The sequence below is a fragment of the Bombina bombina genome, chromosome 1 (genome assembly GCF_027579735.1).
Source record: "Bombina bombina isolate aBomBom1 chromosome 1, aBomBom1.pri, whole genome shotgun sequence".
Classification (NCBI taxonomy): Eukaryota; Metazoa; Chordata; class Amphibia; order Anura; family Bombinatoridae; genus Bombina; species Bombina bombina.
The window spans coordinates 1,554,046,172-1,554,073,049 of record NC_069499.1 but is presented as its reverse complement, the minus strand read 5'-3'; the positions used below and the strand labels follow the sequence as shown (position 1 = coordinate 1,554,073,049).

Genomic DNA, 26,878 nt, shown 5'->3' with positions numbered 1-26,878 from the left:
TTAGACGTGTCGGGCTATGTTAGGGAGGCGTGTTAGACAGTGCGGGCTATGTTAGGGAGGCGTGTTAGACAGTGCGGGCTATGTTAGGGAGGCGTGTTAGACAGTGCGGGCTGTGTTAGGGAGGCGTGTTAGACAGTGCGGGTGTTTTAAACTTTAGTCAGGTTTTATAGGCGCCGGCAGTTTCTAACGTGCCGCAAGTCACTGGCGACGCCAGAAATGTGTACTTACGCAGATTTCTGGACATCGCTGGTTTGTGAGACTTACGGCACGTTAGCATCTGACGGCGACTTATATGGGATGGCTCGAGTTGCGAGCTGAAACTGCGGGCGACGCCGCTTCCCTCGCTTGCGCCGCAAACTGCGATCGATATCGGATCGCGCCCCAGGAGTTAATGAGTGGGACCCTAAAAACACTGTTGACTTTTACCCCTTTGGCTGCCAGTAGCTTATTTGACACTTCTTGTTCTTGACACACACCAGTGTTAATTTCGTCGACTAAAACTAGACTAAAATGACTATAAAACGAAAGAAATTCTGATGACTAAAATACGACTAAAACTAAAATGGCATTTTAGTCAAAAGACTATGACTAAAACTAAATCAAAATTTGCTGACAAAAACATTTTATGCAAGGTGTTATAATCAGTCGATATCCAATTACTGCTCTTTTGTAAAATTTACGAAACTTAATTTTATTACATTTTAAGATAAACACGTTATATACCACAACAGTTAAATCTGTTAAATCTGTATTGCATGTTCAAACCTTAATACCATAAATAAAAACAGGTTAATAAACCTTTACTCCAGGAGTATATAATGAGTTTGGAAGTTCTAGAGCAGTGCTAATATCTTTGGGGAAAATTTTTCAAATCTGTGAACAATCAATTGATTCTTCCTATATAGATAAGCATAACCAACAAATATGGGTTTAAGTTATGCTGTGCCTGTGCTAGCTGCAGAAACGTTTTGTTGTGTTGAGTTACTTGATACTTGTTTTAATTATTAACAAAGAACTGTTAAAGTTTTTTATATTGGGTAATATGTTCAATACAGTCAATACAGTTTACAGATTTGTTTTTTATATTTTAAAGTTGCACTTCTGTTTGTTTATGAAACTTGGTTTTATTTAATTTTAAGTTTAATAAAGATATCACAACGGCTAAATCTGTGTCTGTATTGCATGTTTAAACCTTAATACCATAAATAATAACAGGTGTTATGTTTACTCCTGGAGTATATAATCAGTTTGCAAATTATTGTGAAATGCTTAAATAATGCATTACACTTTAACTAAACCCCTTAGATTTTAGTCGACTAAAATCTACTGGAGATTCAGTCGACTAAAACTAAAACAATTCAGATGACTAAAATACGACTAAAACTAAAATGGCATTTTAGTCAAAAGACTAAAACTAAGACTAAATTGAAATTTGCCGTCAAAATTAACACTGACACACACAGAGCAGTGTTTTGTTTTTCTCTTACAGATTGTACCAACTGCACATGATAGTGTCACTTCTTTCTGTAATGCATAGAGAGGTACAGTAGAACTTTCAATTCTAGCTGCCACTCAGGGGACTTTAAACCACTGTACAAATCATCCAGTATATTTTTCTATTACACACAGAGCTAGGGCTGATCTAGAGGGTATTGGTAGATCCATCCAGTGTTTGTTTTGGCAACAGATGAGTGTGATACAGAGCAAAGAGTTTTGCCTGGTCAGAGCTATACATATTGGTACAGATGCCTGCGGTGCTCTCAGCCCTTACAGTCTCATTCAGAAGCCGGGTTACACATCCCAATCAGAGCAGTAGCACTTCCTCTCTCCCAGTGTACACACCTCATATTCTCTTCCTGTCTCCCTCCCAGACCTCCTCCTACTCGCTCTCCACAGGTACCTCACCCTTAACCTGCCCCCTCCCTGAACAGAGCTTGGGACACATACCAAACATACCTCCCAAATCTGAAATACCTGCGTGCCTGTGATTCCAGGCCTGACAGGAGGAGAGAGAAAGGGGGGACGAGCAGGACCTACCTGAATCTCACACAGGATCAGGTGAAGCACTGCACACCTTATATGTATAGCACAGCAGATCTTATACACAGAGCACAGCACACCTTATATGTATAGCACAACAGTTCTTATACACAGAGCACTGCACACCTTATATATATAGCACAACAGATCTTATACACAGAGCACTGCACACCTTATATGTATAGCACAGCAGATCTTATACACAGAGCACAGCACACCTTATATGTATAGCACAACAGATCTTATACACAGAGCACTGCACACCTTATATGTGTAGCACAACAGATCTTATACACAGAGCACTGCACACCTTATATGTATAGCACAACAGATCTTATACACAGAGTACTGCACACCTTATATGTAGAGAACATCAGATCTTATACACAGAGCACTGCACACCTTATATGTACAGCACAACAGATCTTATACACAGAGCACTGCACACCTTATATGTAGAGAACATCAGATCTTATACACAGAGCACTGCACACCTTATATGTATAGCACAACAGATCTTATACACAGAGCACTGCACACCTTATATGTAGAGAACATCAGATTTTATACACAGAGCACTGCAAACCTTATATGTATAGCACAACAGTTCTTATACACAGAGCACTGCAGATATTATACACAGAGCACTGCACACCTTATATGTATAGCACAACAGTTATTATACACAGAGCACTGCACACCTTATATGTATAGCACAACAGTTGTTATACACAGAGCACTGCACACCTTATATGTATAGCACAACAGTTCTTATACACAGAGCACTGCACACCTTATATGTATAGCACAACAGTTCTTATACACAGAGCACTGCAGATATTATGCACAGAGCACTGCACACCTTATATGTATAGCACAACAGATCTTATACACAGAGCACTGCACACCTTATATGTATAGCACAACAGATCTTATACACAGAGCACTGCACACCTTATATGTATAGCACAAGAGTTCTTATACACAGAGCACTGCAAACCTTATATGTATAGCACACCAGTTCTTATACACAGAGCACTGCAGATATTATACACAGAGCACTGCACACCTTATATGTATAGCACAACAGTTCTTATACACAGAGCACTGCACACCTTATATGTATAGCACAACAGTTCTTATACACAGAGCACTGCAGATATTATGCACAGAGCACTGCACACCTTATATGTATAGCACAACAGATCTTATACACAGAGCACTGCAGATATTATATACAGAGCACTGCACACCTTATATGTATAGCACAACAGATCTTATACACAGAGCACTGCACACCTTATATGTATAGCTAAGCAGATCATATACACAGAGCACTGCACACCTTATATGTATTGCACAACATATGTTATATACAGAGCATTGCACACCTTATATGTATAGCACAACAGATCTTATATAAAGAGCACTGCATACCGTATATGTATAGCACAACATATCTTATACACAGAGCACTGCAGATCTTATACACAGAGCACTGCATATCTTATATGTATAGCACAACAGATCTTATAAACAGAGCACTGCACGCCTTATATGTATAGCACAACAGTTCTTATACACAGAGCACTGCACACCTTATATGTATAGCAGAACAGATCTTATACACAGAGCACTGCACACCTTATATGTATAGCAGAACAGATCTTATACACAGAGCACTGCACACCTTATATGTATAGCACAACAGATCTTATAGACAGAGCACTGCAGATTTTACACACAGAGCACTGCACACCTTATATGTATCGCACAACTGATCTTATACACAGAGCACTGCACACCTTATATGTATAGCACAACTGATCTTATACACAGAGCGCTGCACACCTTATATGTATAGCACAACTGATCTTATACACAGAGCACTGCACACCTTATATGTATAGCACAACTGATCTTATACACAGAGCGCTGCACACCTTATATGTATAGCACAACTGATCTTATACACAGAGCACTGCACACCTTATATGTATAGCACAACAGATCTTATACACAGAGTACTGCACACCTTATATGTATAGCACACCAGATCTTATACACAGAGTACTGCACACCTTATATGTATAGCACAACAGATCTTATACACAGTGTACTGCACACCTTTTATGTATAGCACAACAGATTTTATACAAAGAGCACTGCAGATCTTATACACAGAGCACTGCACACCTTATATGTATAGCACAACAGTTCTTATACACAGAGAACTGCACACCTTATATGTATAGCACAACAGTTCTTATACACAGAGAACTGCACACCTTATATGTATAGCACAACCGTTCTTATACACAGAGCACTGCAGATATTATGCACAGAGCACTGCACACCTTATATGTATAGCACAACAGATCTTATACACAGAGCACTGCAGATATTATACACAGAGCACTGCACACCTTATATGTATAGCACAACAGATCTTATACACAGAACACTGCACACCTTATATGTATAGCACAACAGTTATTATACACAGAGCACTGCACACCTTATATGTATAGCACAACAGATCTTATACACAGAGCACTGCACACCTTATATATATATATATATAGCACAACAGAACTTATACACAGAGTACTGCACACCTTATATGTATAGCACAGCAGATCTTATACACAGAGCACAGCACACCTTATATGTATAGCACAACAGTTCTTATACACAGAGCACTGCACACCTTATATGTATAGCACAACAGATCTTATACACAGAGCACTGCACACCTTATATGTATAGCACAGCAGATCTTATACACAGAGCACAGCACACCTTATATGTATAGCACAACAGATCTTATACACAGAGCACTGCACACCTTATATGTATAGCACAACAGATCTTATACACAGAGCACTGCACACCTTATATGTATAGCACAACAGATCTTATACACAGAGTACTGCACACCTTATATGTAGAGAACATCAGATCTTATACACAGAGCACTGCACACCTTATATGTAGAGAACATCAGATCTTATACACAGAGCACTGCACACCTTATATGTATAGCACAACAGATGTTATACACAGATCACTGCACACCTTATATGTAGAGAACATCAGATTTTATACACAGAGCACTGCAAACCTTATATGTATAGCACAACAGTTCTTATACACAGAGCACTGCAGATATTATACACAGAGCACTGCACACCTTATATGTATAGCACAACAGTTATTATACACAGAGCACTGCACACCTTATATGTATAGCACAACAGTTGTTATACACAGAGCACTGCACACCTTATATGTATAGCACAACAGTTCTTATACACAGAGCACTGCACACCTTATATGTATAGCACAACAGTTCTTATACACAGAGCACTGCAGATATTATGCACAGAGCACTGCACACCTTATATGTATAGCACAACAGATCTTATACACAGAGCACTGCACACCTTATATGTATAGCACAACAGATCTTATACACAGAGCACTGCACACCTTATATGTATAGCACAAGAGTTCTTATACACAGAGCACTGCAAACCTTATATGTATAGCACATCAGTTCTTATACACAGAGCACTGCAGATATTATACACAGAGCACTGCACACCTTATATGTATAGCACAACAGTTCTTATACACAGAGCACTGCACACCTTATATGTATAGCACAACAGTTCTTATACACAGAGCACTGCAGATATTATGCACAGAGCACTGCACACCTTATATGTATAGCACAACAGATCTTATACACAGAGCACTGCAGATATTATATACAGAGCACTGCACACCTTATATGTATAGCACAACAGATCTTATACACAGAGCACTGCACACCTTATATGTATAGCTAAGCAGATCATATACACAGAGCACTGCACACCTTATATGTGTTGCACAACAGATGTTATATACAGAGCATTGCACACCTTATATGTATAGCACAACAGATCTTATATAAAGAGCACTGCATACCGTATATGTATAGCACAACATATCTTATACACAGAGCACTGCAGATCTTATACACAGAGCACTGCATATCTTATATGTATAGCACAACAGATCTTATAAACAGAGCACTGCACACCTTATATGTATAGCACAACAGTTCTTATACACAGAGCACTGCACACCTTATATGTATAGCAGAACAGATCTTATACACAGAGCACTGCACACCTTATATGTATAGCAGAACAGATCTTATACACAGAGCACTGCACACCTTATATGTATAGCACAACAGATCTTATAGACAGAGCACTGCAGATTTTACACACAGAGCACTGCACACCTTATATGTATCGCACAACTGATCTTATACACAGAGCACTGCACACCTTATATGTATAGCACAATTGATCTTATACACAGAGCGCTGCACACCTTATATGTATAGCACAACTGATCTTATACACAGAGCACTGCACACCTTATATGTATAGCACAACTGATCTTATACACAGAGCGCTGCACACCTTATATGTATAGCACAACTGATCTTATACACAGAGCACTGCACACCTTATATGTATAGCACAACAGATCTTATACACAGAGTACTGCACACCTTATATGTATAGCACACCAGATCTTATACACAGAGTACTGCACACCTTATATGTATAGCACAACAGATCTTATACACAGTGTACTGCACACCTTTTATGTATAGCACAACATATTTTATACAAAGAGCACTGCAGATCTTATACACAGAGCACTGCACACCTTATATGTATAGCACAACAGTTCTTATACACAGAGAACTGCACACCTTATATGTATAGCACAACCGTTCTTATACACAGAGCACTGCAGATATTATGCACAGAGCACTGCACACCTTATATGTATAGCACAACAGATCTTATACACAGAGCACTGCAGATATTATACACAGAGCACTGCACACCTTATATGTATAGCACAACAGATCTTATACACAGAACACTGCACACCTTATATGTATAGCACAACAGATCTTATACACAGAGCACTGCACACCTTATATATATATATATAGCACAACAGAACTTATACACAGAGTACTGCACACCTTATATGTATAGCACACCAGATCTTATACACAGAGTACTGCACACCTTATATGTATAGCACAACAGATCTCATACATTGTACTGCACACCTTTTATGTATAGAACAACAGATTTTATACAAAGAGCACTGCACACCTTATATGTATAGCACAACAGATCTTATACATAGAGCACTGCACACCTTATATGTATAGCACAATATAACTTATACACAGAGCACTTCAGATCTTATACACAGAGCACTGCACACCTTATATGTATAGCTAAACAGATCATATGCACAGAGAACTGCAGATCATATACACAGAGCACTGCACACCTTATATATAACAACAGATCTTATGCACAGAGCACTGCATACCTTATATGTATTGCACAACAGATCTTATATACAGAGCATTGCACACCTTATATGTATAGCACAACATATCTTATTTAAAGAGCACTGCATACCTTATATGCATAGCACAACATATCTTATATACAGAGCACTGCACACCTTATATGTATAGCACAACATATCTTATACACAGAGCACTGCACACCTTATATGTATAGCTAAACAGATCTTATACACAGAGCACTGCAGATCTTATACACAGAGCACTGCACACCTTATATGTATAGCACAACAGATCTTTTACACAGAGCACTGCACACCTTATATGTATGGCACAACAGATCTTATACATATAGTACTGCACACCTTATATGTATAGCACAACATATCTTATACACAGAGCACTGCACACCTTATATGAAAAGCACAACAGAACTTATACACAGAGCACTTCAGATTTTATACACAGAGAACTGCACACCTTATATGTATAGCACAAAAGATCTTATACACTCACAGAGCACTGCACACCTTATATGTATAGCTAAGCAGATCATATACACAGAGCACTGCACACCTTATATGTATTGCACAACAGATGTTATATACAGAGCATTGCACACCTTATATGTATAGCACAACATATCTTATATAAAGAGCACTGCATACCGTATATGTATAGCACAACATATCTTATACACAGAGCACTGCAGATCTTATACACAGAGCACTGCATATCTTATATGTATAGCACAACAGATCTTATAAACAGAGCACTGCACACCTTATATGTATAGCACAACAGATCTTATACACAGAGCACTGCACACCTTATATGTATAGCACAACAGATCTTATATACAGAGCACTGCACACCTTATATGTATAGCAGAACAGATCTTATACACAGAGCACTGCACACCTTATATGTATAGCAGAACAGATCTTATACACAGAGCACTGCACACCTTATATGTATAGCACAACAGATCTTATACAGAGAGCATGGCACACCTTATATGTATAGCATAACAGATTTTATGCACAGAGCACTGCAGATCTTATACACAGAGCACTGCATACTTTATATGTATAGCACAACAGATCTTATGCACAGAGCACTGCAGATCTTATACAGAGAGCACAGCAGATCATATATACAGAGCACTGCAGATCTTATACACAGAGCACTGTAGATCTTATACACAGAGCACTTATACACAGAGCAGAGCACTGCAGATCACATGCACAGATCAATGCAGATCTTATACACAGAGCATTGCTGTTCATATACACAAAACATTGCAGATCTTATTCACAGAACACTGCAAATCAGTACTCATAGCACTGCAGATCACATACGTCATATACACAAAGCACTGCAGATCTAATGTACATGGCACTGCAGATCTTATACACAGAGCACTGCAGATCATATACATAAAGCATTACAGATCATATACACAGATCAATGCAGATCTTATACAGAGAGCACAGCAGATCATATATACTGAGCACTACAGATCTTATACACAGGGCATTGCAGATCATATACAAAGAGCACTGCAGATCTTATACACAGAGCACTGCAGATCATATGCATAGATCATTACAGATCATATACACAGATCAATGCAGATCTTATACAGAGAGCACAGCAGATCATATATACAGAGCACTGCAGATCTTATACACAGAGCATTGCAGATCATATACAAATAGCACTGCAGATCTTATACAGAAAGCACTGCAGATGTTATACACAGAACACTGCAGTTCATATATACAGAGAACAGCAGATTAGATACACAAAGCACTTAAGATCGTATGCACAAAGTATAGAAGGTCTTATAGACAGCAATGCAGCTCTTATACACAGTGCACTGCATATCATATACGCAAAGTGCAGTAGATCTTATACACAGAACATTGCAGATCTTATACATAAAGCATTGCAGATCTTATACACAGATCAATGCAGATCTTATACACAGAGCACTGCTAATCTTATACACCAGAGCAATCAGATCTTAAACATAGATCACTGCAGATCATATACCCAGAGCACTGCAGACCTTTCATTTCATACAGGTGGTGAGTGTTCATGATCCATTTACTCCTGGGAATTACTCTTCCCTACCACTAGGAGGAGGCAAAATTTCCAAAACTCCAAGAGCTCTATAAAACCCTCCCACCTCACATGTACATCAGTCTTTAATTTGCCTCCATTGGATGTGGTCAAAGAATGAAGATGTGCATTTTAATTCTGTTATTAGAGGGGTTCTCAGTTTATGTTGAGGCCCGGGTTCCCCTCAGAGTACAGTGCTTGTCAGAGGGATGTATATGGCGTATGGTTTGTGGCTCCTTTTCGCCTCAAGAAAAATCTTTCTGTGTTTTTTGTTTGCTTTGCTTTATGAAATGCTATAATGGAGCTATCTGATTCTGTCCCCTTAAAGGGCCATTATACACTCATTTTTTCTTTGCATAAATGTTTTGTAGAGGATCTATTTATAAATCCCATAAAGTTTGGTTTTTTAAAAATGTATAATTTTGCTTATTTTTAAAGAACATTGCTCTGATTTTCAGACTCCTAAGCAAGCCCCAAAGTTTTATTTGAATACCGTAAGCTACCTTCTCCAGCTTGCTCCTGTTTGTGTAAGGGTCTTTTTCATATGCAAAAGAAGGGGGGAGGGGGCTGGCAGTGTCTTATTTCCCACTTGCAGTTGGCTTCCAACTGCCTTTTCTCAACAGAGCTAAACTGAAAGCTTCTAAGTAAGTTTTTAAACCATTTTATACTGGATTTTTATATCAGTATCTGTGCATCTTATTCTTTATAGTAGTGTCTATTACATGCAGTTATATGAAAATGAGTGTATACTGTCCCTTTAATTCTACCGTCAAAGCTGAGTCCTCCTGAACACTTCCTACCATAATTAAGTGTTGTTTATTGTAATAAAAAAAAAAAAAACTGAAGTTTTTCATCCAGTTTATTTATGTGAATCATGTTTGCCTATGTTATAGCAATCAGACCAACCCAATGCTGCTTCTATGTGTTTCTACTGCTGCCTGTTTTGCTCCTTATAGGAGCCTACCTCTGATGTTGAGCCTGATACTTCCTCTTTTTTGTTTAGAATATTGAACATATTTGTTCTCTTTTAAAAGAGGTTTTTCTGATGATAATCATTGTAATAGTTTAAATTCAGTGTTTAAAACTGTTGCTAAACTTCCTGAGGTTTTTCCTATCCCTGATGCTGTCTCCTTATTATGTTTGCTAGGGAATGGTCTAAACCAGGTAATTCCTTTTTAATCCCCTCTGCAAGGGAAAAGTTATATCCCTTAACTACTGCTAATGTTGAATAATGGGAAAACTGTTCCCAAGGTTGATGGGGCTATTTCCTCTCTGGCTAAATGTACTGCTATCCATTTTGGATGACAGTACTTCTTCTTAAGAACATTTGGATAGAAAATGAGTCTTTCCATAGAAGGGGCTTTTTTTACAAGCAGGGTATTTGATAAGTCTGCTATTTCTATTGCTGATGTAGTCTGCTGCTTCAATGTTACTGATTATCTAGTCTTTCATAATATTGTTCTAATGACTCTGCTTTTGAGAATCTTTTGGGTTTGCTCATAGACACCAATTCTTTTATTTGTGATGAAGATCAATATCAAAATTATTGTCTTTGGCAGTCCTTGCAGGAGATGCCTTGTGGCTTAAATCCTGATCTGCTGTCATGGTGTCAAAATCCAGATTATTGTCTCCTCAGGAAAAGAAATGGTCTGGTTCTGATTTAGGTTTTATAATATCTACTGTTATTGGTGGTAAAGGGGTTTTTCTTTAGAAGTCTAAAGTTTCTAATAATTTTTTGCTCCATTTGTCAGAATAAGGAGCAAAAGGTTGATTCCTTTGCTAAAAACAATGCACCCTTTTTGACCAGTCTGGAGGCCTAGTGCTAAATGGAACAGGTTAAAGTAGGCCTACAAAATCAATCCATATTACCAAGTCTGCAATGAAGGTGCGGCTACTAAACCCATAGGTTCTGGTAGGGGGCAAGTTAAGGCTTTTTCAGGAGGCTTGGTGTTTGTCTGTTCCAGATCCAGGGTTCTGAATTTAGATTCCCAGGGTTATCGGATAGGTTTCAGAACAAGAACTTCCCTTCTCGAACAGAGCAGAGAAGGTTAAAATTGGTGTCAACTTGTCTGCACCTTCAGTCTCTCTCTCCCCTCTGTTGCAGGGATCATACTCAGCTGTCTCAAATAAATTTCTGGATCCAAGTACAAGTTAGTCTCAGCCTTGGTGGCTGGATCATAAGTTCATTATTCAGGGGGCTTCTTTTGCTTATCCTACCTGCACTGTGATCACCACAGATACAAGCCTTTCAGGTTGGGGAGCTTTTTTGGGTCTCTGAGATTACATGGAGTTTGGATCCTCGGGAGGCGAGGTTGCCAATAATTATTCTAGAACTCTGTGCTATTTTTAGGGCTCTTCAGGCTTGGCCCTTGTTGAAAAGGGAGTCTCATCTCCATTTCCATATAGACAATGTCACTGCAGTTGCTAATGTCAACCATCAGTGTGAACTAACAGTTCCGTAGCCATGAAGGAAGTGTCCTGAATACTCTAATGGGTGGAAATCAATTCCTGTCTAAGTTCTACAATCCATTTTTCAGGAGTGATCAATTGAGAAGCAGACATTTCTCAGTCACCAATATTTACATCTAGTGGAATGGTCCTCTTCACCAGGGTGTGTTCATTCAGATTGTGGGTCTGTTGTGTCTTCCAAGAAAGATCGGATGGCTTCTTGTTTGAACATTAAACTTCCCAGGTACTTTGTGAGGTCCAGGGATCCTTAAGCAGTGTTTGTTGATGCTCTTAGTAGCTCCTTGGTAATTTCAGCTTGTTTATCTGTTTTCCTTCTATGGTGCTTCTTCCCAGAGTGATCTCCAAGTTAAACCTAGAGAAATCTTCAGGTAATCCCTGATTGCCCCCAGCTTGGCCTCGCAGGATTTTGGTTTGCAGATCTGATTCAGATGTCCAATTGCCCTTCTTGGCCTTTTCTGCATTCAGACCTTTTATTTTAAGGTCCATTTTTTTCCATCCGGATCTCAAGTCTCTGAACTTGATGATATGGAATTAAATGGTTAGTCCTAGCAGATAAAGGCTTCTCTGATTTTGTGATTGAAACCCTACATTCAGGCTCGTAAGCATCTTAAGGCCTGCAATCCTATAGTTCTTGGTGTATAGATTATGTCTTTTCCTGGCATTCTTTTAGAATTCCTAGGAGTTTTGCAGTTCTTACAGATTGGTCCTGGATAAGGGCCTATATGCCAGTTCTCTGAGGGGCAGATTTCTGCTCTTTTCAGTTTTGTTTCAAATAAAGATTGCTAATCTTCTGATATTCATGGTTTTGTTCATGTTATTTTATTTTCTTACCTTATTTTTGCTTGGCTATACATTAGACTGGAGTGCAATGTGAGGTGGGAGGGGGTTTATAGAGCTCTTGGGGTTTGGAAATATTTGCCTCATCCTTGTGGTAAGGAAGAGTAATTTCCAGGCGTAATGAATAGTAGACTCTCACCACCATGAAAGAAAATAATTTATCAAGTAAGCAAAAATATTGGCTAGATTACGAGTTGTGCGTTAGGTTAAAAAAGCAGCGTTAAGAGGGTCCTAACGCTGCTTTTTAACGCCCAGCTGGTATTACGAGTCTTGAAGGTACAGGCTCACTGCTCACTTTTTTGGCCAGACTTGGAAATACCGCAAATACACTTACGCAAATTGCATATCCTCTTTTTTTCAATGGGACTTGCATAGCGCCGGTATTACGAGTCTGCCAAATAGTGAGCGGTACACCCTCTCCTGTCAAGACTGGTACCGCATTTTAAAGTCAGTAGTTAAGAGTTTTACACTACAACGCCGTAGCATAAAACTCTTAACTAAAGTGCTAAAAAGTACACTAACACCCATAAACTACCTATTAACCCCTAAACCGAGGCCCTCCCGCATCGCAAACACTAAAAAAATTTTTTTAACCCCTAATCTGCTTAACCGGACATCGCCACCACTATAATAAATATATTAACCCCTATACCACCGCACTCCCGCCTCGCAAACATTAGTTAAATATTATTAACCCATTATCTGCCGTCCCTAACATCGCTGACACCTACCTAAATTTATTAACCCCTAATCTGCCGCCTCCAACGTCACCCGCCACTATACTAAAGTTTATACCCCTAAATCTAAGTCTAACCCTAACCCGCCTAACTTAAATATAATTTAAATAAATCTAAATAAAAATTACTATAATTAACTAAAATATTCACTATTTAAAACTAATACTCTACCTATAAAATAAACCCTAGATAGCTACAATATAACTAATAGCTCTTCTGGAATGGAAGGTTCCTTTAAATGAAGTCCCATCCAAGGATGGCATCCCTTCAATTCCGATGGCTGATAGTATTCTATCAGCCAATTGGAATTAAGGTAGAAAAAATCCTATTGGCTGATGCAATCAGCCAATAGGATTGAGCTCGCATTTTATTGGCTGATTGGAAACAGCCAATAGATGCCAGCTCAATCCTATTGGCTGATTGCATCAGCCAATAGGATTTTTCTACCTTAATTCCGATTGGCTGATAGAATTCTATCAGCCAATCGGAATTGAAGGGACGCCATCTTGGGATGACGTCATTTAAAGGAACCTTCCATTCCAGAAGAGCCGTCGGATGAAGAGGATGCTCCGCGTCGGATGTCTTGAAGATGGACCCGCTCCGCGCCGGATGGATGAAAGATAGAAGATGCCGTCTGGATGAAGACTTCTGCCCGTCTGGAGGACCACTTTGCCCCGACTTGGATGAAGACTTCTCCCGACTTCGTTGAGGACTTCGGCCCGGTTGGATGAAGACTTCTCCCTGGTAAAGTGATCTTCAAGGGGTTAGTGTTAGGTTCTTTTAAGGGGGTACTGGGGTGGGTTTTAGAGTAGGGTTGGTTGTGTGGGTGGTGGGTTTTAATGTTGGGGGGGATTTGCAATTTTTTTTACAGGTAAAAGAGCTGATTACTTTGGGGCAATTCCCAGCAAAAGGCCCTTTTAAGGGCTATTTGTATTTAGTGTAGGGTAGGGCTTTTTTTTTATTTTGTTAGGGGGATTAGATTAGGTGTAATTAGTTTAAAAATCTTGTAGTTTGTTTATTATTTTCTGTAATTTAGTGTTTGTTTTTTTTGTACTTTAGATAATTTAATTGAATTGTATTTTAATTGTATTTAATTTATGGAAATAATTTAATTATAGTTTAGTGTTAGGTGTAATTGTAACTTAGGTTAGGTTTTATTTTACATGTACTTTTGTATTTATTTTATCTAGGTAGTTATTAAATAGTTAATAACTATTGTACCTAGTTAAAATAAATACAAACTTGTCTGTAAAATAAAAATAAAACCCTAAGCTAGCTACAATGTACTATTAGTTATATTGTAGCTAGTTTAGGGTTTATTTACAGGTAAGTATTTAGTTTTGAATAGGAATAATTTAGTTAATGATAGGAATTTTTTATTTTGATTTCTTTTAATTATATTTAAATTAGGGGGTGTTAGGTTTAAGGGTTAGACTTAGGTTTAGGGGTTAATAAATTTAATATAGTGGCGGCGCCGTTGGTGGCGGCAGGATTAGGGGTTTATAAATGTAGGTAGGTGTCGGCGATGTTAGGGCCGGCAGATTAGGGGGTTAATAATATTTAACTAATGTTTGCGAGGCGGGAGTGCGGCGGTTTAGGGGTTAATATGTTTATTATAGTGGCGGCGACTTTGAGGGCGGCAGATTAGGGGTTAAAAAGTGTAGGTAGGTTGCGGCGACATTGGGGGCGGCAGATTAGGGGTTAATAAATATAGTGTCGGCGATATTTGGGGGCAGCAGATTAGGGGTTCATAAGTATAATGTAGGTGGCGGCGGTTGTCCGGAGCGGCAGATTAGGGGTTAATATTATAATGTAGGTGGCGGCGTTGTCGGGGGCGGCAGATTAGGGGTTAATAAGTGTACGATTAGGGGTGTTTAGACTAGGGGTTCATGTTAGGGTGTTAGGATGTAGGACATAAAATGTATTTCCCCATAGGAATCACATGGGGGCGGCAGCGTTAAGGAGTTTTACGCTGCTTTTTTCAGCAGGCACTCCCGTGATTCCTATGGGAAATCGTGCACAAGCACGATACACCAGCCTTACCGGTAACGTAGCAGCGCTGGTATTGGAGTGCGGTAATGAGCAAAATTTTGCTCAACGCTCACTTCTTGTCTGGTTTGTAAAAACCTGTAATACCAGCGCTGTCTGTAAGTGAGCGATAAGCATAAACTGCTCGTTAGCACCCGCACAGCATCTAACCGCAAAACTTGTAATCTAGGTGTATGTTTTTTACACAGAGCATGGCAGATCTTATACACAGTGCACTGCATATCATATACACAAAGCACAGCAGATCCTATAAACAGAACACAACAACAGATCATTACATAAATGCACTGCAACCTCTTTACACAGAGCACTGCAGATGTTATTTACAGAACACCTGCAGATCTTATACACAGAGCACTGCAAATCATATACACAGAGTATTTTTAGGTCTTCAATAACAAAAAAATAGAATTACGAATCTTATACACAGAGCACTGCAGATGTAATACAGAGGAGAATATCAGAACTGGGCCAGATTACGAGTGGAGCGCTAATTAACCGCTACTACTCAAGTGTTAACTGCGCTAGAAGTAAGATTTTTGCACTCATCAGATTGCGCTTGTATTATGAGTTGAAACGTAAACTGTTTTCGATCGCACCACTAACCCGACGAGCACAAAAAGCCGACGGTTGGAATATCGCGTGTGGGTTCACATATTCCCCCATAGAAGTCAAGGAGCAAAAAAAAGTGGAAAAACACCTAACAGACTTCTCGCGCACAAACCAGATTGCATATTCTCATGTGCGCTAACCCCAATATGAAAATATGAATATTTCACATTCCAATGTTCTCCACATAGAAGATATGTTCTATTGATTCATAAATAAATATTTCTACATATATCTGATGGTATTTGGTACAATATATACTGTATGTATTCCTATATATTTATATACAAACAATATCTCAAAAAAGTAAGTATATCCCTCACATGTTTGTAATATTTAATTATATCTTTTATGTGACAACACTGAAGAAATGACACTTTGCTACAATGTAAAGCAGTGAGTATACAGCCTGTATAACAGTGTAAATTTGCTGTCCCCTCAAAATAACTCAACACACAGCCATTAATGTCTAAACCGTTGGCAACAAAAAGTGAGTACACCCCTAAGTGAAAATGTCCAAATTAAGCCCAACGTGTCAATATTTTGTGTGTGGCCACCCATTATTTTCCAGCACTGCCTTAACCCTCTTGGGCATGGAGTTCACCAGAGCTTCACAGGTTTGCCACTGGAGTCTTCTTCCACTCTTCATGATGACCATCGCCAAAGCTGGTGGATTGTTAGAGACCTTGTGCTCCCCCACATTCCATTTGAGGATGCCCCACAGATGCTCAATAGGTTTAGGTCTCGGAGCCATGCTTGGCCAGCTCCATTCACTCTTACCCTTAGCTTCTTTAGCAAGGCAGTGGTCGTCTTGGAGGTGTGTTTGGGTCGTTATCATGTTGGAATACTGCCCTGCAGCCCAGTCTCCGAAGGGAGGGGATCATGCTCTGCTTCAGTATGTCACAGTATATGTTGGCATTCATGGTTACCCTCAATGAACTGTAGCTCCCCAGTGCAGGCCAGCCTCTTATGCAGGCCCAGACCATGACACTCCCACCACCATGCTTGACTGTAGGCAAGACATACTTGTCTTTGTACTCCTCACCCTGGTTGCCGCCACACACGCTCTGAACACACACTTAAGTTTATCTTGGTCTCATCGGACATGGTTCCAGTAATTCATCTTAATCTGCTTGTCTTCAGCAAACTGTTTGCAGGCTTTCTTGTGCATCATCTTTGAAAGAGGCTTCTTTCTGGGACAACAGCCATGCAGACCCAAAGTGATGCGGTGTTGCGGCGTATGGTCTGAGCACTGACAGGCTGACCCCCCAGCCCTTCAACCTCTGCAGCAATGCTGGCAGCACTCATATGTCTATTTCCCAAAGACAACCTCTGGATATGATGCTGAGCACATGCACTCAACTTCTTGGTCGACCATGGCGAGGCCTGTTCTGAGTGGGAACCTGTCCTGTGCTACAGCTCAGTATCAGGGTCTTGGTAATCTTCTTATAGCCTAGGCCATCTTTATGTAGAGCAACAATTCTTTTTTTCAGATCCTCAGAGAGTTCTTTGCCATGAGGTGCCATGTTGAACTTCCAGTGACCAGTATGAGAGGGTGTGAGAGCGATAACACCAAATTTAACACACCTGCTCCCCATTCACACCTGAGACCTTGTAACACTAACAAATCACATGACACTGGGGGGGGAAATGGCTAATTGGGCCCAATTTGGACATCTCCACTTAGGGGTGTACTCACTTTTGTTGCCAACTGTTTAGAGTTATTTTGAGGGGACTGTAAATTTACACTGTTATTCAGGGCTGTACACTCACTACTTTACATTTGTAGCAAAGTGTTATTTCTTCTTCAGTGTTGTGACATGAAAAGATATAATAAAATATTTACAAAAATAATTATATATAGGTATAGATATATATATATAGTAATTTCTATTTATAAATACATAAAAAATATTCTGCTATGTGCAGAACATTAGAATGTGAAACATTTACAGTAAATACACACCAGGGGGCCCATTTATCCCGCTCCGGATGGAGCTTGAGGGCCCGTGTTTCTGGCGAGCCTGCATGCTCGCCAGAAACAGCAGTTATGAAGCAGCGGTCTAAAGACTCTCCGCATTCAGCGAGGTCTGGTGGACCTGATCCGCACTGTCGGATCAGGTCCGCCAGACCTTTGATAAATATCCCCCTATGACACTTTATTAAATATGAATATTGCATAAATATGATTTTACATGTTTTCATCTACTTGACTGCAAAGGGCTCCAATGCACTTATGTATATGTCTATATATATGTGTACATATGTATTTACATATATACACATATAAAAACATAAATACATATATACACATATAAATACATATATACACATATAAATACATATATACACATATAAAAACATAAATACATATATACACATATAAATACATATATACACATATAAATACATAAATACATATATACACATATAAATACATATATACACATATAAATACATATATACACATATAAATACATAAATACATATATACACATATAAATACATATATACACATATAAATACATAAATACCAATATATAAACATATAAATACATATATACACATATAAATACATAAATACCAATATATAAACATAAATACATATATACACATATAAATACATATATACACATATAAATACATATATACACATATAAATACATAAATACATATATACACATATAAATACATATATACACATATAAATACATATATACACATATAAATACATATATACATATATACACATATAAATACATAAATACATATATACACATATAAATACATATATACACATATAAATACATAAATACACATATAAAAACATAAATACATATATACACATATAAATACATATATACACATATAAAAACATAAATACATATATACACATATAAATACATATATACACATATAAATACATATATACACATATAAATACATAAATACATATATAAATACATATATATATACATATAAATACATATATACACATATAAAAACATAAATACATATATACACATATAAATACATAAATACATATATACACATATAATACATAAATAAATATGTCCACATATATAGACATATACCGGTGTGTATATATATATATATATATATATATATATATATATATATATATATCTTTAGACATGTATAAGTATGTATCTCAGTTAAAGCCTTTTGCTTGCTTTTTCTCTACACCTGAGATCTCATATCTTTGAGCCTTTATAACCTTTTTGTGCAATATTTTTTTTCCCTTAATGTGTTTTCCAATTACTTGTTTTACCAGTTGCAGAGTATAAAATGTATGAGATTTGCTTTTTTTAAGGCTTATTTGTGTACATAAATTAGCTGATTTTGTGTTTTGAAGCCACAACCTAATAAAATGGGTTGAGTTATCATTACTTTATCACATTGTGTACATATCACCTGCTTCTTTATCTTATATCTGACCATAAACCAATCACCAATACTTAAAGAGAACAATGGAAAATTAACATTTTAATACCTTATCTCTTCTATAACCCACTGGGAGTGTAATTTATTCTGCTGGCTGTGTTTACAGAGCTTGGCCTCGAGGCCAAAAACTTTCAGGATGGGTGGGGATACCACAGGCTAAATAAACTATTTTAAATGCCAATATAACGCTAATGGGAATACTTGTAAACAATTTAATACACTCCAGCAGGTAAAGTGGATAATTGGGAACAAATTAAAGGGGGGAATTTTTTTGAGTAAACTGTCCCTTTAAAGGGATAGTAAATAAACTGTTTAGTTATGTATAATGAATAGACTTTGCAATATTATTTTTATTGCCCTCTTTAATGCACTTTAGCTCTGAAATGTGATCAATTTCTAATTCTCCGAACTTGAAATGCACCTGGTTGACTTATTAAGGCTAACTCTGCTACATATATGTTCCAAAGTGGCTTTATCAGATAGCAACTGCACAATAATGCATTTCATACTAACTTCATGACAGGCGCTAGTTATGTTGGCTGTGGACTAAACCAGATTGGCTCCTCCAAATAATAATAAAACCTATAATACTTGGCAGGTATGTTATTCTACAGCAACACAACAGAAACTATAAGGTGTTTACTGCCCCTTTAATTATATGTTTTTTTTTTCTTTCAAGTCCCCTGAGTGGCAGCAATGGTTAAAGGTCTCCTCCTGTGCATCCAAGCAGAACAAATATGTTCCGCTTTTTCTATGGAATAATACTGCACATCTACAGCTTGTGTGTATAATGTAGAGCCACTGGGGTGAAATCTCTGCTCTGTATTTATTTATTTGGCAACCATGGGACTGTAAAAACATTGTTATGAGTATGGTACTGACATAGTGGTCAAATCTCTGCTGTGTATGTGCTACTGAAAGTCAAACAGTTAAATAATGTATTTGTTACTGGCAGCCAAGGGAATAAAATCACTGCTCAGTTGAGAAAAATATATATTGTGTGGTCAAGGATGGAGCCTAAGCAGAACCTCCACCAAAAAGGTTGTCTAGTATTTTTGTGGAGAACAGCTGGCAACCCTAACTGGGAGCTAGCTGAACACATTTGGTGAGGCAATGACAAGAGGCATATGTGCACAGCCACCAATCAGTAGCTAGCTCCCAGTAGTGCATTGCTGCTCCTGAGCCTACATAGTTATGCTCTTCAACAAAGAATAACAAAGGAGAAGGTAATTCTGATAAATGAAGTAGCCTGAAAGGGACATGAAACCGAAAATTTGTCTTTCATGATTCAGGTAGGTCATACAGTTTGAAACAACTTTCAAATTTACTTCAAATTATCAATTTTACTTCATTCTCATAGTATCCTTTATTGAAGGAGCTAGCTGAATGCATCAGATGAGCCTCTGACTAGAGGCATATATTTGCAGCACCAATCAGCAGCTAGCTCTCAGCAGTGCATGTTCTATCTGAATCATGATAGTTTAATTTTGACTTTACTGTCCCTTTAATATTTTATGTGCAATCCGAATCATGCCAGTAAATACTGTAGATTTGCATAGTAAACAAATGCATGATAAAAGACAATGCAATAGCACTAAGGGGTAGATTTATCCAGCAGCAGAGGCTTCACTCTACCCCCGATGTTCCCAGATCGCTGGGAACAAGAGTTAAGAAGCAGCGGTCGTAAGACCGCTGCTTCTTAACTTATTCGCCACCTCTGAGGCGGTGGACCACAATCGTCCTGATCCGATACTATCAGGATGATTGACACCACCTGCTAGCGGCTGATTGGCCGCGAATGTGCAGGGAGCGGTATTGCACAAGAAATATTTGTGCAATGTTAAATGCCGACAGCGTATGCTGTCAGCATTTAGCGATGTCAGGTGGACATGACTTGCTACAGCGAATCATGTCCGTCCGACATTTAATAAATCGGCCTCTTAGTCTGAACTGAATGAGTAGCAGATTTTTTTCTGACAAATTTCAAGGTTATATCTATTTCCACTCCCCCTATATCATGTGACCACCATCAGCCAATCACAAATGCATATACGTATATTCTGTGCGTTCCTGCACATGCTCAGTAGGAGCTGGTGATTTAAAAAGTGTCAATATAAAAAGACTGTGCACATTTTGTTAATGGAAGTAAATTAGAAAGTTGTTTAAAATTGCTGCTCTGTCTGATTCATGAACGCTTCCTTTTGACTTGAGTGTCCCTTCAAATATAGTAGGCTCAGTTTCTAGGGTAGATTTAGGGACAGAATCAGATCGCTTCACTGTCTTCATGTGCCACCTCTGCCAAATTCTGCCTGGGCACCGTTACAGAGCTTATAAATGAAATCTCTGTATCTAAGAGATATTTCCCTACAAGTGTTATATTTTCTTTAGGCTTTGTGTTTTTGTATAGCAGTGTATTTAGGAATACAATGTGTAACCTCTACTGTTTTACTTTGTATTGTGTTTTGTATAAATGGCTCTGTCAGCGAACTGTGTTGTATAATTACTTCCCTGGATAGGTTTGAGTTTTTCACAGCTGTCATTGTATTCGATGAGCACTTTACAATCAAGCGACTTAAAAGGGAAATAAAATAAAACCCAAAGAATTTCTTTCATGATTCAGATAGAGTGTACATTTTTTAATACATTTTCAATTTATTTCTAGTATCAAATTGACTTTGTTCTCTTGGTATCCTTTCTTGAAAAGCAGGTAGGAAGACCTAGGAGCGTGCACATGACTGGATCAATATATGGCAGCAGTTTTATAACTGTGTTATACATTTGCAAGAACAGGAGGTGGCAGCAGTGTTCCCTGTCATGTACTGCTCTAGAAATGTGCACACCACCTACCTAGATAGATCTCCAACAAAGAATACAATGAGAACATAGTCAATTTGATAATAGAAGTAAAACATTTTAAAATATTTTTTTAAATGGTATGCTCTGTGGATTTCATGTCCCTTTAATTATCCCTCTCATCACTTTTATGTGGTATAAAAGGGGTGATCATTAAGGGGCAATCAAAGCCACATTGTTTAAAATGGTGCAAACAAACTAAGTATAACAGCATATACACCTCTTAGCCATCCCGTATATTGCAGGACTGTTATGGGTTGGGAACTATGCCTCACTCCCGCACTTGAGGGATGTCCCGGTTTCCACGGTTTTGCCTGCTCTGCACATTTTGTTTTGTATTTGTCTCAGAGTTTTTAGTAATGCCGGGTGCTGCGCCAAGTTCCATCTCACAGTCCCAGCAAGGTGCAGCTTTACCAGACTGCATTACTCTCTATGGGAAGCAGCTCACATACTGTAGACAGATGCATCCCCTATTCTTGTTGCATTTAGTGAGCACAGCTGCTGTGAGGCCAGTGAGCTGCTATCTTGAAGATCCCAGTAAAACGCCCTTCAACCTTTACACATTTAAAATGCAGATATGTTAGTGATTTGGCATCAATTTCTTGCTCTTTCTAGGGGGAGAAAAAAACCTCTACTTCTATCTTTCATATGGGACTACATCTTTGCTCAGGACAATAATACTGAGAGCCCAATTTTTTAAATCTTTCTGGTTTGGCAAGATTCTATAACATGCCCTGTGTAGCTCATTAAAACCCAATTTTATTCTTTAATTATTCAGATAGAGCAGCAACTTTCTAATTTACTTCTATTATTATTTGTTCTTTGTTCTCTTGCTATCTTTATTTAAAAAGCAGGAATGGAAAGCTTAGGAGCCGGACCATTTTTGGTGTCGAACCTGGGTTACGCTTGCTTATTGGTGGCTAAATGTAGCTACCAATACGCAAGCACTATCTAGGGTGCTGAACCTAAAATGGGCTGGCTCCTAAACTAAACATTCCTGCTTTTTAAATAAAGATAGCAAGAGAACAAAGAAAAATTGATAATAGAGGTAAATTAGAACGTTGCTTAAAATTGCCTGCTCTATCTGAATAACGAAAGAAAGAAAAAATTGGGTTTAGTGTCCCTTTAAGGGGAGATCACTAATATGCTCTATGTTAAAGACACTAAATTACAGTATCATGCTCAGTAAAATAAGCAGCTGATTTCTCTATTTATACCAATGAGTTTTTTAAAATGTGGCCAGGAAAGAGTTAAATGCAGGTGCTTACTTTACTTGTTCGTGCAGTTCCTTCATTTAAAATGATTATTTTTACTTTGAATGTCTATGCTTTTTAAAGTATTATTAGCGACTAGCGACAATGGTGTCACAGATGTTAGATTCTAAAGCTGTAAATGATGCCGACCATTGCGGAGTTTGTGGGATATACAATAAGCTTTAGCAAATCTAGGCCAGAAAATAAGTTATTTTGTTATTTTAGAAAAACACAGTCACATATTTAGGCTAAAAGAGGATTTCTATAATGTATCTGTGTATGTAAACAATGCCAGGTATGCAGATAATTCTAAGCATTACAAGACTCTGTGGGGTAGATTTATCATAGTGCGTAGCGTATCATGTCCGCTGCACATCGATAAATGCCGACAGCGTATTCTTGTGAACTGCTGGTGCAATACCTCCCCCTACAGATTCGCAGCCAATCGGCCGCTAGCTGGGGGTGTCAATCAGTCCGATCGTATTGGATCGGGTTGATTTCTCTCTGCAGATTTTACTCGTAACACGTAAAGGGACATTTCAGCCAAAATTGTAATCCATATGGATGCAGTTCAGTTTTAAATATAAACATTTATGTATTAGCAAAAATGTATTAGCAGAAATGCTTCTAATAAAAGCTACAGCTGTTTCAAAAGTGTATTTAAGTTTGCACCGTGCACCAGCATTTTAGACACAGACACAGTGCTTGCTGAGAGAGCCTAAGGTGCTAGTACCATCGTCAATTACGTATCCTATATTTTCAATGGGACTTGCATAGCGCCGGTATTACGAGTCTGACCTAAAGTGAGTGGTAAACCCTCTCCTGTCAAGCCTGGTACCGCATTTAAAAGTCAGTAGTTATGAGTTTTACACTACAATGCTGTAGCATAAAACTCTTAACTAAAGTGCTAAAAAGTACACTAACACCCATAAACTACCTATTAACCCCTAAACCGAGGGGCCCCCACATTGCAAACACTAAAATAAATATTTTAACCCCTAATCTGCCGAACCGGACATCGCCGCCACTATAATAAATATATTAACCCCTAAACCACCGCACTCCCACATCGCAAACACTATTTAAATATTATTAATCCCTAATCTGCTGGCCCTAACATTGCCGCCACCTACCTACATTTATTAACCCCTTATCTGCCGCCCCCAACGTCGCCGCCACTATAATAAAGTTATTAACCCCTAAACCTAAGTCTAACCCTAACACCCCCTAACTTAAATATAATTTAAATAAATCTAAATAAAATGACTACAATTAACTAAATTATTCCTATTTAAAACTAAATATTTACCTATAAAATAAACCCTAAGCTAGCTACAATATAACTAATAGTTACATTGTAGCTATCTTAGGGTTTATTTTTATTTTACAGGCAACTTTGTATTTATTTTAACTAGGTACAATAGTTATTAAATAGTTATTAACTATTTAATAACTACCTAGTTAAAATAAAGACAAATTTACCTATAAAATAAAACCTAACCTAAATTACAATTACACCTAACACTACACTACAATTAAATTAATTACCTAAATTAAATACAATTAATTACAATTAAATAAAATTATCTAAAGTACAAAAAAAAACAACACTAAATTACAGAAAATAATAAAGAAATTACAAGATTTTTAAAGTGGTCCTCCAGACGGGCAGAAGTCTTCATCCAACCGGGCAGAAATGGTCCTCCAGACGGGCAGAAGTCTTCATCCAGACGGCATCTTCTATCTTCATCCATCCGGTGCGGAGCAGGTCCATCTTCAAGACATCCGACGCGGAGCATCCTCTTCTTTCCACGGCCGACGGCTGAATGAAGGTTCCTTTAAATGACGTCATCCAAGATGGCATCCCTTCAATTCCGATTGGCTGATAGACTTCTATCAGCCAATCGGAATTAAGGTAGAAAAAATCCTATTGGCTGATGCAATCAGCCAATAGGATTGAACTGACATTCTATTGGCTGCTTGCATCAGCCAATAGGATTTTTTTCTACTTTAATTTCGATTGGCTGATAGAATTCTATCAGCTCAATCGGAATTGAAGGGACGCCATCTTGGATGACATAATTTAAAGGAACCTTCATTCAGTCGTTGGCCGTGGAAAGAAGAGGATGTTCCCGTCAGATGTTTTGAAGATGGACCCGCTCCGCGCCGGATGGATGAAAATAGAAGATGCCGTCTGGATCAAGACTTCTGCCCATCTGGAGGACCACTTCTGCCCAGTTGAATGAAGACTTCTGCCCGTCTGGAGGACCACTTCTGCCCGGTTGGGTGAAGATGTCTCCCGGTAAGGTGATCTTCAAGGGGTTAGTGTTAGGTTTTTTTTAAGGGGGGATTGGGTGGGTTTTAGAGTAGGGTTGGTTGTGTGGGTGGTGGGTTTTAATGTTGGGGAGGGGATTTTCAGGTAAAAGAGCTGATTACTTTGGGGCAATGCCCCGCAAAAGGCCCTTTTAAGGGCTATTTGTAATTTAGTGTAGGGTAGGGCTTTTTTTTTAATTTTTTTTTTTTTTTTAATTTTGTTGGGGGTTTAGATTAGGTGTAATTAGTTTAAAAATCTTGTAATTTCTTTATTATTTTCTGTAATTTAGTGGGGGGTTTTTGTACTTTAGATAATTTTATTTAATTGTAATTAATTGTATTTAATTTAGGTAATTAATTTAATTGTAGTGTAGTGTTAGGTGTAATTGTAACTTAGGCTAGGTTTTATTTTACAGGTAAATTTGTCTTTATTTTAACTAGGTAGTTATTAAATAGCTAATAACTATTTAGTAACTATTCTATCTAGTTAAAATAAATACAAAGTTGCCTGTAAAATAAAATTAAATCCTAAACTAGCTACAATGTAACTGTTAGTTATATTGTAGCTAGCTTAGGGTTTATTTTATAGGTAAGAATTTAGTTTTAAATAGGAATTATTTAGTTAATGATAGTAATTTTATTTAGATTTATTTAAATTATATTTAATTTGGGGGGGGTTAGGGTTAGACTTAGGTTTAGGGGTTAATATGTTTATTATAGTG

General features: G+C 37.9%; 1 protein-coding gene across 1 annotated transcript in view; it reads left to right on the top strand.

Annotated features, from left to right (window-relative positions):
- The first annotated feature begins 2,042 nt into the window (after positions 1–2,042).
- EVPL (envoplakin) overlaps positions 2,043–26,878 on the top strand; it is a 113,587-nt gene continuing 88,751 nt past the window's right edge. Inside the window, exon 1 of the mRNA XM_053709211.1 lies at positions 2,043–2,058. The gene's annotated coding sequence lies outside the window, so the exon portion shown is untranslated. The remainder of the gene's footprint in view (positions 2,059–26,878) is intronic.